This window comes from Tuber melanosporum, assembly GCF_000151645.1.
Source record: "Tuber melanosporum whole genome shotgun sequence assembly, scaffold_206, strain Mel28".
Taxonomy (NCBI): domain Eukaryota; kingdom Fungi; phylum Ascomycota; class Pezizomycetes; order Pezizales; family Tuberaceae; genus Tuber; species Tuber melanosporum.
In genome coordinates this window covers 38,023-50,597 of record NW_003298871.1, presented here as the reverse complement: position 1 = coordinate 50,597, position 12,575 = coordinate 38,023, and positions in this window count along the sequence as shown.

The following is a 12,575-nucleotide window of genomic DNA, read 5'->3' as shown; positions in this document are numbered from 1 at the left end:
TCCCCCGTGCGGTGCCGGTACAATGGGCCTAAAGCCTTACCTATATCTTGAATCTTTTGTTGGTTTGAGAAGGTCATATTTATCCAGTTCCGAATTGCCTCGATGCCTAAACCTTCAGGGAGGGCTACTTGTTTATAGGTGGTGAATTGCATAATAATGTGCCTTCCGTGGGCATCTGGGGTTGGTGATGACTGTAGTGGTGCTGGTACCAAGTTGAGTGGGTCAGGATGTCCCTGTGGAACCTGTCGGTACTCCTGTCATATTGGGGCCACGGTTACCTTGATGCTAGCCAGGGCCGCAGGCTCTGATTGAGCTGGCAAAGTAGCAGGTACACCAGCAACGGAAGCTGGTTCCTGTCTGTCAGTATTCTTCCCCTGAGTTTTGGCCAGGGTCGCTGTTTCCTTCTCGCTATCAGATCCGCTAGCAGCCTTTCTTCTCCTTGTTGTAGTACTGCTCAGGCATTTACCACGTTTCATTTCCCTTCTCTTTCCCTCTTCCTCCACATCCTCTTTTTTCCAATGTACCGATTTCCCTTCTCCTCCACGAGCCACATGTAGAGTCAGCCCTCCTTCACTGGAGAAGCTCCCACTGTGAGATTGGTGGGAGGAGGCTGCTGATGTGGAGTAGGTGGAGGGTGCCTGCTTTTTTTAAGCGGCTGGGGGCTTGGGCACATATGCAATCTGTTTTACTACCTCAGTGAAGGAGGCTTTAGCTGTAGGAGCCACCGTAGCAGTTTTCTTTCCCCTAATGGGGGCAGGGGGTGGTGTAGTTTCTAACAACGTAGGCAGGATATTGCCAGACATCACTGAAGAGGATCGGCAGCTGGGGGACCATGTTAGGCGGAGATAACTTGATAGACTTCAAGATTGTCTAGGCTAATTGAGATTTGTTTTTGTAGATTGAGATCGTCTAGGAAGGCTTGGAAATTACACGTTTTGTTTATGACTACTAGGAGCGAAGTAAAATAGATAAAGTAGGATAGAATCGTAAAAACAATATTATATTGTTAAGGTCTCTTCTCCGTTACTTGATGATGTCTAAAGCTTGGGAGGCACTTCGATATTTATATTCCGCGTCTGAGTGTTCGCGGACTACATCTATTTATCATATATCTATGTACTTCTTCAATCATAATTCGTGACCTGTAATTTTCTTCCAAGGTGCGAACACCTGTAGACTCTGAAAACCATCACACCCTCTTCGGTAATTATGATATTTCTTCTTAGGAAACGTGCTGTCCCCAATATTAATATCCCGATTAGCCGAGTGTTTAGACTTATGGCCTAGTTCTTAAGTCGAACTGAGTTGGCTCCAATTGTCTTCGCCATTGATAAAATGATCAGTTTTATCCACGGCTATATCTGCAAAAGTGGTCATCATTACAACCATCGTAGGTCGTCTGATTTCGATCCTTTGTAACTTCATACTCAACGGATCGATTTTTTCTAGATAACTTCCTATTAACTCACAGGAAGTTATTCCAACAGATTGGTAATTAATCCCTTGGTCGGCAACCCTTGGTTGCTCTCTGGGTAGTTGGTTTCAGTAACTATTATAGTATGGAGAATCATCCCAGGATTACGATGTGTTCCGCAACCCAGTTGTAATACTCTGTGAAGTTCTTTGGCTTCTTTAGTAGTGTCTTTTGGAGTTCTAGACTCTTCTGGTGGATGTAAATGTATTGGTCTCTAGTAGAGATTCTTTACCATTTGATATCGCGAAATTGTCCTGTTACTTACGGCCTATACCAAAGGTATCATGTCTTTGAACCCTAGTAACTCTCTGAGTGGTTGACAGAATTACTCCGTTCTACTTCCTAGATCTAGCCAAAGGTCCCTTCCCATATATCCGCGAACAGGATCTGGTCGGATGGACAGCGACGACATCTATGGTATTATTCTAACAGCTTTAATTATGTGGTAATATAGTCACAGGATGCAACTGAGAATAATATATATGAGGACGTGCGGGCCCCATAAGGGAGCCGGAAATGGGTGTTGGAGACCAGAGATTCCGATTCCGAGTGGGGTTACCCTACTTAGGGTGGTTCCTAGGTATTAGGTTCTGTTATTCCTAACAGACCACTTACCTCGTAGGGTTTCTATCTCTTCCCCTTCCTTGCCAACAATGTCTGTCAGCGCCTTCACCACCCATTCCAGCAGATATATACAGCTCTAGTAATTCACTCCGCCCTCTGGTCCTTCATTACCAAATGCGGAGCCATTGTCCATCCAAGTCTGGACATCATGTACAGTGTCGTCCACAATTGACCCTGATTCTGAGGAGTGGAGGGGCTGAGTATTGCCTAAGCGGATGTCCTCTAGCCCTTCCAACATGGATCCAATTATACTACCTGAGCAGGACCCCAGAGAGGGAGTCCTACTTGCATTAAGCATCTCGCATACTCCTGCCATAATTGAGTCTGCCTGGGCTACAGCTGCATTGGCTTCCTTAGGTTGGGTGTCAGGAAGTTAAACTTCCAATGGTGTTTGGGCATCGTACGAAGCTTCCTGACAGATAAATAGCTGTACTTCCAGCGAGGTCCACTCTCTATTAAGGTCTGGTGGTGATGATGCCATTGCCGGAGAGGGGGCGTGAATGCTATCGTCCAGTCCAGTCGCTTTAGAGTTACTGTTAGGAATACCAGAACCTGATACCTAGGAACCATCCTTAGTAGGGTAACCCCACTTGGAATCGGAATCAGTGGTCTCCAACACCCCGCTCCGACTCCCTTATGGGGCCCGCGCGTCATCATATATATCAATCTCAGTTGCGTCCTGTGACTATATTACTACAGAATTAAAGGTGTTAGAATAACACCATATAGGTCGTAACTGTCTGGCTGACCGGATTCTGTTTGCAGGGTCTATGAGAAGGGACCTTCGGCTAGGTCTGGGAAGTGGAACGGAGTGATTCAGTCAACTACTCAGAGAGTTACTTGGCTCCAAAGACATGATAGCTTTGGCACGGGCCGTAATGGGACGATTTCGAACAAAGTGATGATATCAAATGGTAAAGGATCTCTACTAGAGACCAATACATTTACATCCACCAGAAGAGTCTAGAACTCCAAAAGACACTACCAAAGAAGCCAAAGAACTTCACAGAGTGTTGCAACTGGGTTTCAGAACACAACATAATCATAGGGTGATTCTCAATACTATAATGGTTACTGAAATCAACAACCCAGAGAGCAACCAAGGGTTGCCGACCAAGGGATTAATTACCAATCTGGTGGAATAGCTTCCTGCGAGTTAATAGGAAGTCATTCAGAGAAAGTCTATCGGTTGGGTATAGAGTTCCAAAGGATCGGAGTCAGATGACGACCACCATTGCAGAAATAGCCGTGGATTAAACTGATCATTTTATCAATGGTGAAGACAATTGGTGCCAACTCAGTTCGACTTAAGAACTAGGCCATAAGTCTAAAGACTCTGCTAATCGGGATATTACTATTGGGGACAGCATGCTTACTAAGAAGAAATATCATAATAACCAAAGAGGGTGTGATGGTTTTCAGAGTCTACAGGTGTTCGCACCTTGGAAGAAAACTAGATGTCGTGAATTACCATTCAAGAAGTACATAGTTATATGATAAATTGATGTAGTCCACAAACACTCAGATGCGGAATATAAATATTGAAGTGCCTCCCAAGCTTTAGACATCTTCAAGCAATGGAGAAGAGACCTTAACAATATAATATTGTTTTTACGATTCTACTCTACTTTACCTATTTTACTTCGCTCCTAGTAGTCATAAACGAAACGAGTAAAGTCTGAGCCTTCCTAGACAATCTCCCTTTACAGAAACGAATCTCGATTGGCCTAGACAACTTTGAAGTCTATCAAGTTGTCTCCGCCTAACAGTTACATCCTTCTTCCAAATCTATAGGAGTGTCCTGAGCCAACACCTCTGAGGTAGCCAGGATGTCTTTAGTTACCAGTAGACATGGAGGTGGTGGTGTAGCCTCAATGGTTGATGGGAGACTCACAGGTGAGGGAATGGCCAAACGCCAGTGATGTACGTCAAGGGGCATACCAGGGAGGGCAGGAACGATGTGTTTCTTCTGGCCTTCTTGGACATTGATTGCCCTTAAAAACAGTGGCCCCAGAACTGGAGTAACCAATCGCTTAGAGGAGAACTCTGACCGTGCACGGTGCTGTGTCTCAGCGGTAGGTGGCTTGTAATCCTCATCCTCAGGGTCATCTAATTTGAACTTCGGGGTCTTATAAAGAGCTCTTTCTCCAGATGATATTCCATCCAGAAAGGAAAGTGTGGATAAGTCAGCCTTGCATACAGGGGCCAGGCGGAAGAAACTGGGCAACTTACTTTGGAGGGCCTTAACAAGAGGAGAGGTAGCAGACCATGAACTCGCCTCAACCGTAGCCATAGCCGAGTAACTCTCGGTTTCTAGTATAGAGTATTCAGGGAAAATGGCCTGTGAGTCTTTGGATGGGGAGGGTGCCGGGGCAGGAGAGTATTCTGAGCTGTGATCAGAGTTGAACTGAATAAAGAGTTCTGTAGTTGTGTCCTTGTTCAAGCCACACGTGACTGAACAGCCTCTCCCAATTAGGAAACCCTTTACCAAAACCTGCACTTCTTTCATCGTGGCAACAGTCGTGTCAGCGACCGTTTGGCGAACCAAATTATCAAACTGCAGGTTCACTGCATTCCGAAACCCGTGACAGTGGTGAAACTGTAGGAAATTAAAGTTTCCTTTATGTGCAACATATGACTGTGTAGTTGTGGGGATAAGGCCATGGTCGGTCTCAATAGCAGGTGCAAGAGACAATGCTGCAGGGGCTGTTACAAGCAAGGAGAAAGGGTTGGAGTCGAGCCGAACAGGGGACGACATCCTCAAAGAGGGGGAGAATCTGTAGAAGAGGAGGCTGTCGAAGATGCCATTCTTACCTAAACTACACTCAGTGATTACCGGGACCAGGCCACAGATATCTCACACTGAAGTGCCTTCTAAGCGAGAATAACTAACTTCTAACCGACTGCCTGAAACGAAAAACACAAACAAGTAACAGCAGATGAAGTATTTATCACGAGCAAGATAAGGTAAAGTATTGGTTATGCTCACTTCCAACACGGAGTGCAAGAAGTAGGAAAAGTACTTAGAATTCAATCTAATTTTATCTAAAATCGTACTGCCAATACTGGCATTGTTAGGAATACCGAGATCCGATACCTAGGAACCACCCTAGGTAGGGTAACCTCTCCCGAAATCGAAATCTCAGGTCTCCAACACCCCCCTCCGGCCCCCTTACGGGGCCCGCGAGTCATCATACATATCAATCTAAGTTGCGTCCTGTGAGTATTATACCACAGAATCGAAGGTGTTAAAATAATACTGTATACGTCGCCGCCGTCCGTCCGACCGGATCCTGTTCGCAGGATATATAAGAGGGGACCTTCGGCTAGGTCTGAGAAGTATAACGGAGTGAATCCGTCAACTACCCAGAAAGTTACTAGGCTTCAAGAATGAGATATCTTTGGGATAGGCCGTAAGTAACGGGACGTTTTCAAGCAAAGAGATGATGATGAATAGTAAAGGATCTTAATGAAAGACCAATACATTCACATCCACCCTACGATAACCAGAAGAGTCTGGAACTCCTGAGAATACTACCATCGAACCCAATGGAGTTCGAGGAGTGTTACAACTAGGTTCCGGTACATACTGCAACTGAGGGGGTGACTCCCAAACCGGTGACAGTAGCCAGAATCCTATTACCCACGGTAACCAAGGGTTACCGACCGAGGGATTATCTACCAACCCTCTGGAAAGGCTTCCTGCAGGTAAGTGAAGTTAGACGACCTAGAAAGTCAGTAATAACAACTATCTTCGCAGATGCAACCCGCAGACGAAACTGATCATTTCATCGACAAGGGAGACGATTGGAGCCAACACAGTTCAACTTGAGAATTGGGCCAATTGTCTAAAAAGACTCTCACCATCGGATAATTACTATTGGAAACAGCATGACTTCCAAATAAGTTATATTATAATTATCAAAGAGGGTGTGATGATTTTCAGGGTCTCCAGGTGTTCGCACCTTGGAAGAAAACCCGACGTTGCGAGTTATATTGGAAAAAGGTACATGGTTGTATGTTAGTTAGATGTAGCCCGCGAACACTCAGACGCGGAATATAAATATCGAAGTGCCTCCCAAGCTTTAGACATCATCAAGCAATGGAGAAGAGACCTTAACAATATAATATTGTTCTTACAATTTTACTTTACTTTACTTTACCCTACTTTACTTCGCTCTTAGTAGTCATAAACGAAACGAGTGAAGTCTGAGCCTTCCTAGACAATCTCCGTCTATAAAAACGAATCTCGATTGGCCTAGACAACTCAGAAGTCTATCAGATTGTCTCTGTCTAACAGGCATACAACAAGCCTCCGCTGGCATAGAGATACTGCTAACCGGTATACCACTAATCCTAAGCTAACTAAGTCTATGGCCCCACACCTGCCATCCTCAAGTCATGCCTGTACGAGAACTAATTACATCACCGTTAAACAACCTAGTGCCCACCCCGGTCCAAGTCGGTAGTCCCTCTAGTATGAAACCAACCAGCACTAAGCGTAGTCGAAGCTGAGCAAAAGACCGACCCGACCAGGTTGCTCGTCCAACGAACATAAAATCACTACCACCCGGTCTGAAAACTGTCCCACAAAACCTCCTGCACAGTAGAAAACCAACAAACACATAAATTAAACCTGTAGGTGGCATAATGTCAGGGAGGAGGCAACCAACATGTCCACCTCTCGCAATGGCATGCCAGGCCATCGACCCTATGAACCCACTTTGCCGGTTACCTCCGAAGAGTATACCAGTGAGGAGGACCTGTATCCGCTGCCTGTTTCCCAAACAAAAATATTATAAACAAAGGAAATACATAGAGGTTGTAACAGACCAAACCGGTCAGTGGGGCCTATCTCCCACCCATGGTGCCATGCCTCCTCCTGCCAGACCCATAGCGAAACTAAAGAAACCAAACAAACTCCACAAAACCCAGCACACAAGACCCAAACAAGTCCAACCAAGAGGTCGCAACCCACTATCCGCACAGGTGGCCATCAGCCAGCCAGGCCACCGGGGAGCTTTACAGCACTTAGCAGCTTCACCCAACAGCTCCAGCCCGACTGGAAACACTTAATTAGACTTCGCCCAACCTGACGCAGGCCTGACCGGTGCTCACAGGTGCCTCCCCCCCCCCAATCAGCCCCCCCCATACCCCACACGCCAGATGCCACAGAGCCCATCCAGCCCCCCAGCCCCTCAGACAGATCAACCATCTGATAGCCACAGGACAGCCTATATCTAGCCCCACCAGGCAGCCACTGGTCTTGGCTGTGCTAATGGAGCCCCAACCCCCAACATTGTATAGCCGAGGGGGACCCACCAGCCACACCGTCCAACCCAGCCGAACCGAAGTCCAACCGAGCCAGGAAAGGATAAGCAGAGCCAGCCGAAGCCGGCCCCGCAGGTCTAGCGGCAGGCACAGATCAAACAATGGGCAAGAGGCACCCACAACTGACATGACATGAAGGAGGAGGGTGCACGAACAGGAGCAGACAAACAGAAAGTAGGCCCCACTTGCAATGCGTGAAGCAGCCAACGACAATCCACAACAGAACCATCCAAACACACAGACAATGCGAGTGTCTGGTAGTCAATCATCCCACACCACCCTAGGCAGCAATAATAACCACACTAGGGGTTAAGAGTTTACACGGTCAAAGCAATCCCCACAGAGGCGAGGAGGAGACACCTGACTGAACCACCGTAAATGCCACCAGGACTAACTTCCAAGGGAACGGTGATAAACAACATCGTAGAATTCTGACCTAGAAATATAATGTAACAAGGAGTGGCTGGGTGGGTACCGCCCTGCCACCTGACGAGTGATGCGGCCGGTAAAACGAGTTGAACTTGGGAAGGTCATCAATCTAACCCAAGGGCATTTTGTATCATGAGAACTAAGAACTCCGTTAAAACCCAACAAGAAACATGAGCTGTCCTAAAGAACGACACGGGTGATCTCCCTAAACACAAAGTTCAATCCCCCCAGTCGAACACGAAACCTACGAGTAGACTAGAGACAGGAAGCTGAAGACATTTTACCAACAGGGGCCCATAAGCGACTGTGATGAATAGCTCGAAGTGCCAGCATCGTGAGATAACCAGCAGGCGACGAAACAAGAAGCAAACAAGTAATCCGCCACTCAACATCTAACAGACCTCAACACCAAAGATCCAAGAAACTACTGAGCAGACTCAGATATCTCCACCAGAATTTAAGGCATCAAGGCCTGCCATGGGTGCGGGAAAAGTACTTAGAACAAAGCGTGAAGAACCTATCCTCCTCGGCCACGTCAGCCTCCTTATATAGTATTCTTCCCGCTCGTAGTCATGTGACCCAAACTGGTCACATGTGCAAAACCAAATTATAACAAACTAGTCATGTGACCAAAGTGGTCACATGCTCAAAACCCATGACCTCATAGTGAGGTCATGTGCGAAAACTCATAAATCAATTATAACACAATAAACAAGTCATATGACTTGACTGAGTCATATGCATGAAACCCATGACCTCATAATGAGGTCATGTGCGAAATATAAATCATATGCGTAAGGCATACCTGCAAGGCACACTCGCAAGGCGCACCTCCCATGACTCATATTTGAGCTATGTATGAAAGCATCACAAATCCCACACATAACAAATCATATGACTCGAATGAGTCATATGTGTGAAACAATATCATACCTGTGACTCATAACCATGTATCACATGAAAACATTTTCCTCGCCAAGCCCCATTTGTGACATATACCTTGGACATTTAATGCATATTGTTTTTTTCTATTGAAATATGTTTTCCCATGTTATGAGGGCCCATATCGTAGTACCATATCAGTACTATTTATGAAGCCTATGCAACGTGGAAATCCACTCTCCTCATTGATCCTACTTCTCATGTCCCAAATATTTCTGGTACCAGGCTCCTGTCATTTTATAAGTCATAGGAGAAAGTGTACCAAGGCCGAAATCATCTGATTGCAGTATAATCTTGTAGTTCCTTTGCCAATACCCAGCTGGTCCGCTCCATGGACGGTTGATATCCCATTAAAGCCTAAGAAATACAAGATGGTAGCTAGCTGAATTGCAGGTGAGGCTTGTGGATTTCAGGATTCCTTTTGGAAAATTGGATTGTTAAGAATAAGTAAAAGAAGCTGATTGAACCAGTTGCATTTCATTCAAAAGAATGCCATAAATCTATCATCTGAAATTGTAAAAATCTTATGTATCTTAACTCATATATACCAAAATCAATTTTTAAATTATTTACTACATACATGATGATTGAACATAAACTTACTATGGGGTATATGCTCTCGTAGTATGAAGTACAGTATTATTGGAACCCCAAGCTAAGAAGCTCAATAATTTCCATCGCCTCCTCCCCTAATCCTTCCTCATTTTCTCCAAACTACAGTTCTGGTAGGTTATCTTTGTTGAGACCTGGGATAGCTAGGTTATTCAGTAAGACTGAATAAAGCTGAAGGTCAGAGTCCATTGGGGTTCGAAGTAGCTCGGCAGTCAAAGTTTTAAGAAGGTTAAAAAATAGTGATAGGTCATCACTATTGTCAAATAAAGATTGAACAATGATATTTGATAACCAAATATCATGAAGTTGATGCACAATTCTTGTTTTTTTCAGAAGTGCATGACATTTTCCCTGAATGTTGTTCACTTGTTTTTCTTCTATCTACTCTTCTTGTTTTTTTCCCTACCCTGCTCACATAATCTCTGGGTATTCTGTTACTTCTACTAACTTTTACTCATTACCGACCTCCAGACCTCCGCATCTACCAGAAAAAAAAAAGTATGGTGTGGTAGATTAAAGTAATGGTAAGTTAACCATTTTTGGATGAGCCAAGCTTACATGAAACAAGAAAGTAAGCTATGAATTTGCAAGATTTTTAACTTTGAATACCCCTACTGTACGCGTGTAGTACCTGTACTCTGCACTTACGAGTACTCTCAATTTGAACCCCCCCCCCCAATCGTCAAGACTTCCACAGTAGCGTAATACTACTCGTATATATGGCATGGAAAACTTCAAGCGCCAAACGTTCATCCCATACCTATCACACATCCAATCCCCTCCTTTCCATCCCCCTTCCCAAGGCACATCCGATCCATCCCATCCACCCCACTCATCGCATCTCATCCCGCTCAAAGGCTTACCGTCCTCTCATCCATCCATCCATCCATCCACAAGCTAATCAGCCTTCCTCCCCGGGAACCGGACATCCCATCCGATGTCGTAACTTACTCGACTACAGTATCCTACTATCATACCGGTGAGTGTGGATCTTCACCAACCCCACCCTGCGGGACTTGCCTAACCCCCATGACAACCCCCAACTCCAACCCCAACTCCAACATTCAACGGGAGGACATGAAGGAAAACCGCCAGGTGACAAACTGGGGAACACATACTAGTACTATACTTGTACAGTACGTAGACCATTCTAGATCCGAAAAACTCAGCTCTTTAAAGTAGGGTAACAAAAAAATACCTGCGTTACCAACCACTATCTAGTGTGTACTGTACAGTATCATACCGTCAGCCGCTTGCACAGCATACAAGTATCATAACTTCAAAATAAGTATCACAACATTTTTATCCCCCATTTTTGTCCCGAAATCACGATAAAACGCCACATTAGGACTCTGTGCCCGTAGCCGAAGCCCTCCTAAGGGGAAGTGCTACCCTATGCTACACCGCCCCATATCCGAAGGAAAAAAAGGGCAACCTTTCCGAAAGAATTGCATATATCACCTCAGCCGCCTCTTGTTTGAACTCGCTGCATAGCGCCTGACGGTTTCTCGCTGGGAAGTGCGGTACTGCACTGTACCCATCCACCCTGACTGTTCCTCGTTCGCCACCCGCCACTTCTCCTCGTGCCCCGTTTGAAGAGCATATATCGGGATAGTGCTGTACTGTACTGAACATGGTGATTAACAAAAAACTGCCCGTTTGCCCCCATGAGGGCAGAATTGTGGATATCGGTTAACAAAGATCCAACACGACCAGTACCATAGTGGGGTTCTCGTGAGCTTTTCTTTTTTGTCTCCCGATTCGGGGATTACATGGGTAGTGAGTGGTCTTCACGCCGGGGGGGGGGAGCGGACTGGACACCTGCTCGTTTGTTGTCGGCGGGAATCGGATAAGGCTTGCGCACCCGCTACTATTACACTATACCTTTACCCCGAGTATCATACTGTACGAGCACTGTATACGTACAGTAGGCTACGGTACACCACACACACGCCGGGTGCTCTTACAACTACACCACGAAACCCGTTCACTGGACATATTCCCTGCATGAAGAGCTTAAACACAGGGTTCAGCGAAACAGGGGGGCGGGGGTCAGGACAGGGGCAGGGCGGTGGTATGATACTTGTAGAGCAATTTCATAGTACAAGTGCCACCGAAAAAGTGAGTGGGCACGTCGGATTTTACACCAAAAACAGCTAATTTCACACACTTATTCTAGTACTAACATCACAATTAAAAATAAGATAACTTCATAGCATGTTTAGGGGGGTTGTAGACTGCTTGACTTCTATTGAAACCTCAAATGAATTTAAATTATCTGAGGAGTAGTAGCAAAGAGAAACAAAAATTTCCTCAAATCTGTGCCAAGACCATCATTTTTGGTGGGAAAACTTGGTCTTGGCAGAATTTGAAAGTTCAACTGCATACTGCTCCTCAGGGAATTTAAATTCATTTGAAACAGGATCAATGGCAACCCCACCAAATTGCTAGTTCAATGAGAGTCCGCTCTGTGACAACCCCACCAGTCAACCAAGTACCGACTACTTTTACCTAGTATTCTGTGCCACGAATATCTGGCAACTCGTTTCACAATCACCAAAAATCCTTGAGTATACATTCAATTGAATCTCCAAATTTTCGCTTCTAACAAAAAATAAAATCCCTGGTACCTAGGGCTGGATCTTAGCTATCCTGCAGCAGTTTGATTTTTTGTGAAATTATGACTTTGTGGATTCCCATCCGATTTTAAGTTTAGGTTAAACGTTTTAAGCAATTTGTGCTTGTAGACCGGGGGCCCTTAGCGAGGCTTGGCAAATATGAGCGGGCAGTTTTGGTTGATTCGTACTACCATGAACGTGCTCCTTCTTTACTTCCGAGCCTCGCTGGGGACGTCACCTCGCTATGGGCTCCCCCAGTCTACTCGATGAAAGTTTTCCTCATCCTCAATTTTCCTCGTCCTCATTCTACTTGATCACCAAGAGTCCGCCCGCCAACAACCATCATGCCTCGCTTCCATTGTAAGTATAACTGTTATTTAATCTTTCTTCAATCACAGGTTAACCAAGGAGTTTGAAGTTCGTCACGTCAGCCCTGGTGAATGGATCATAGCCGGAGCTACTATCTTTTGTGGTGGACTATTAACTGGAATGGACCAGCCTCTGTGGGGCTACCATGCGACAGCCCGTGTCCCCTCTAGGTCTGG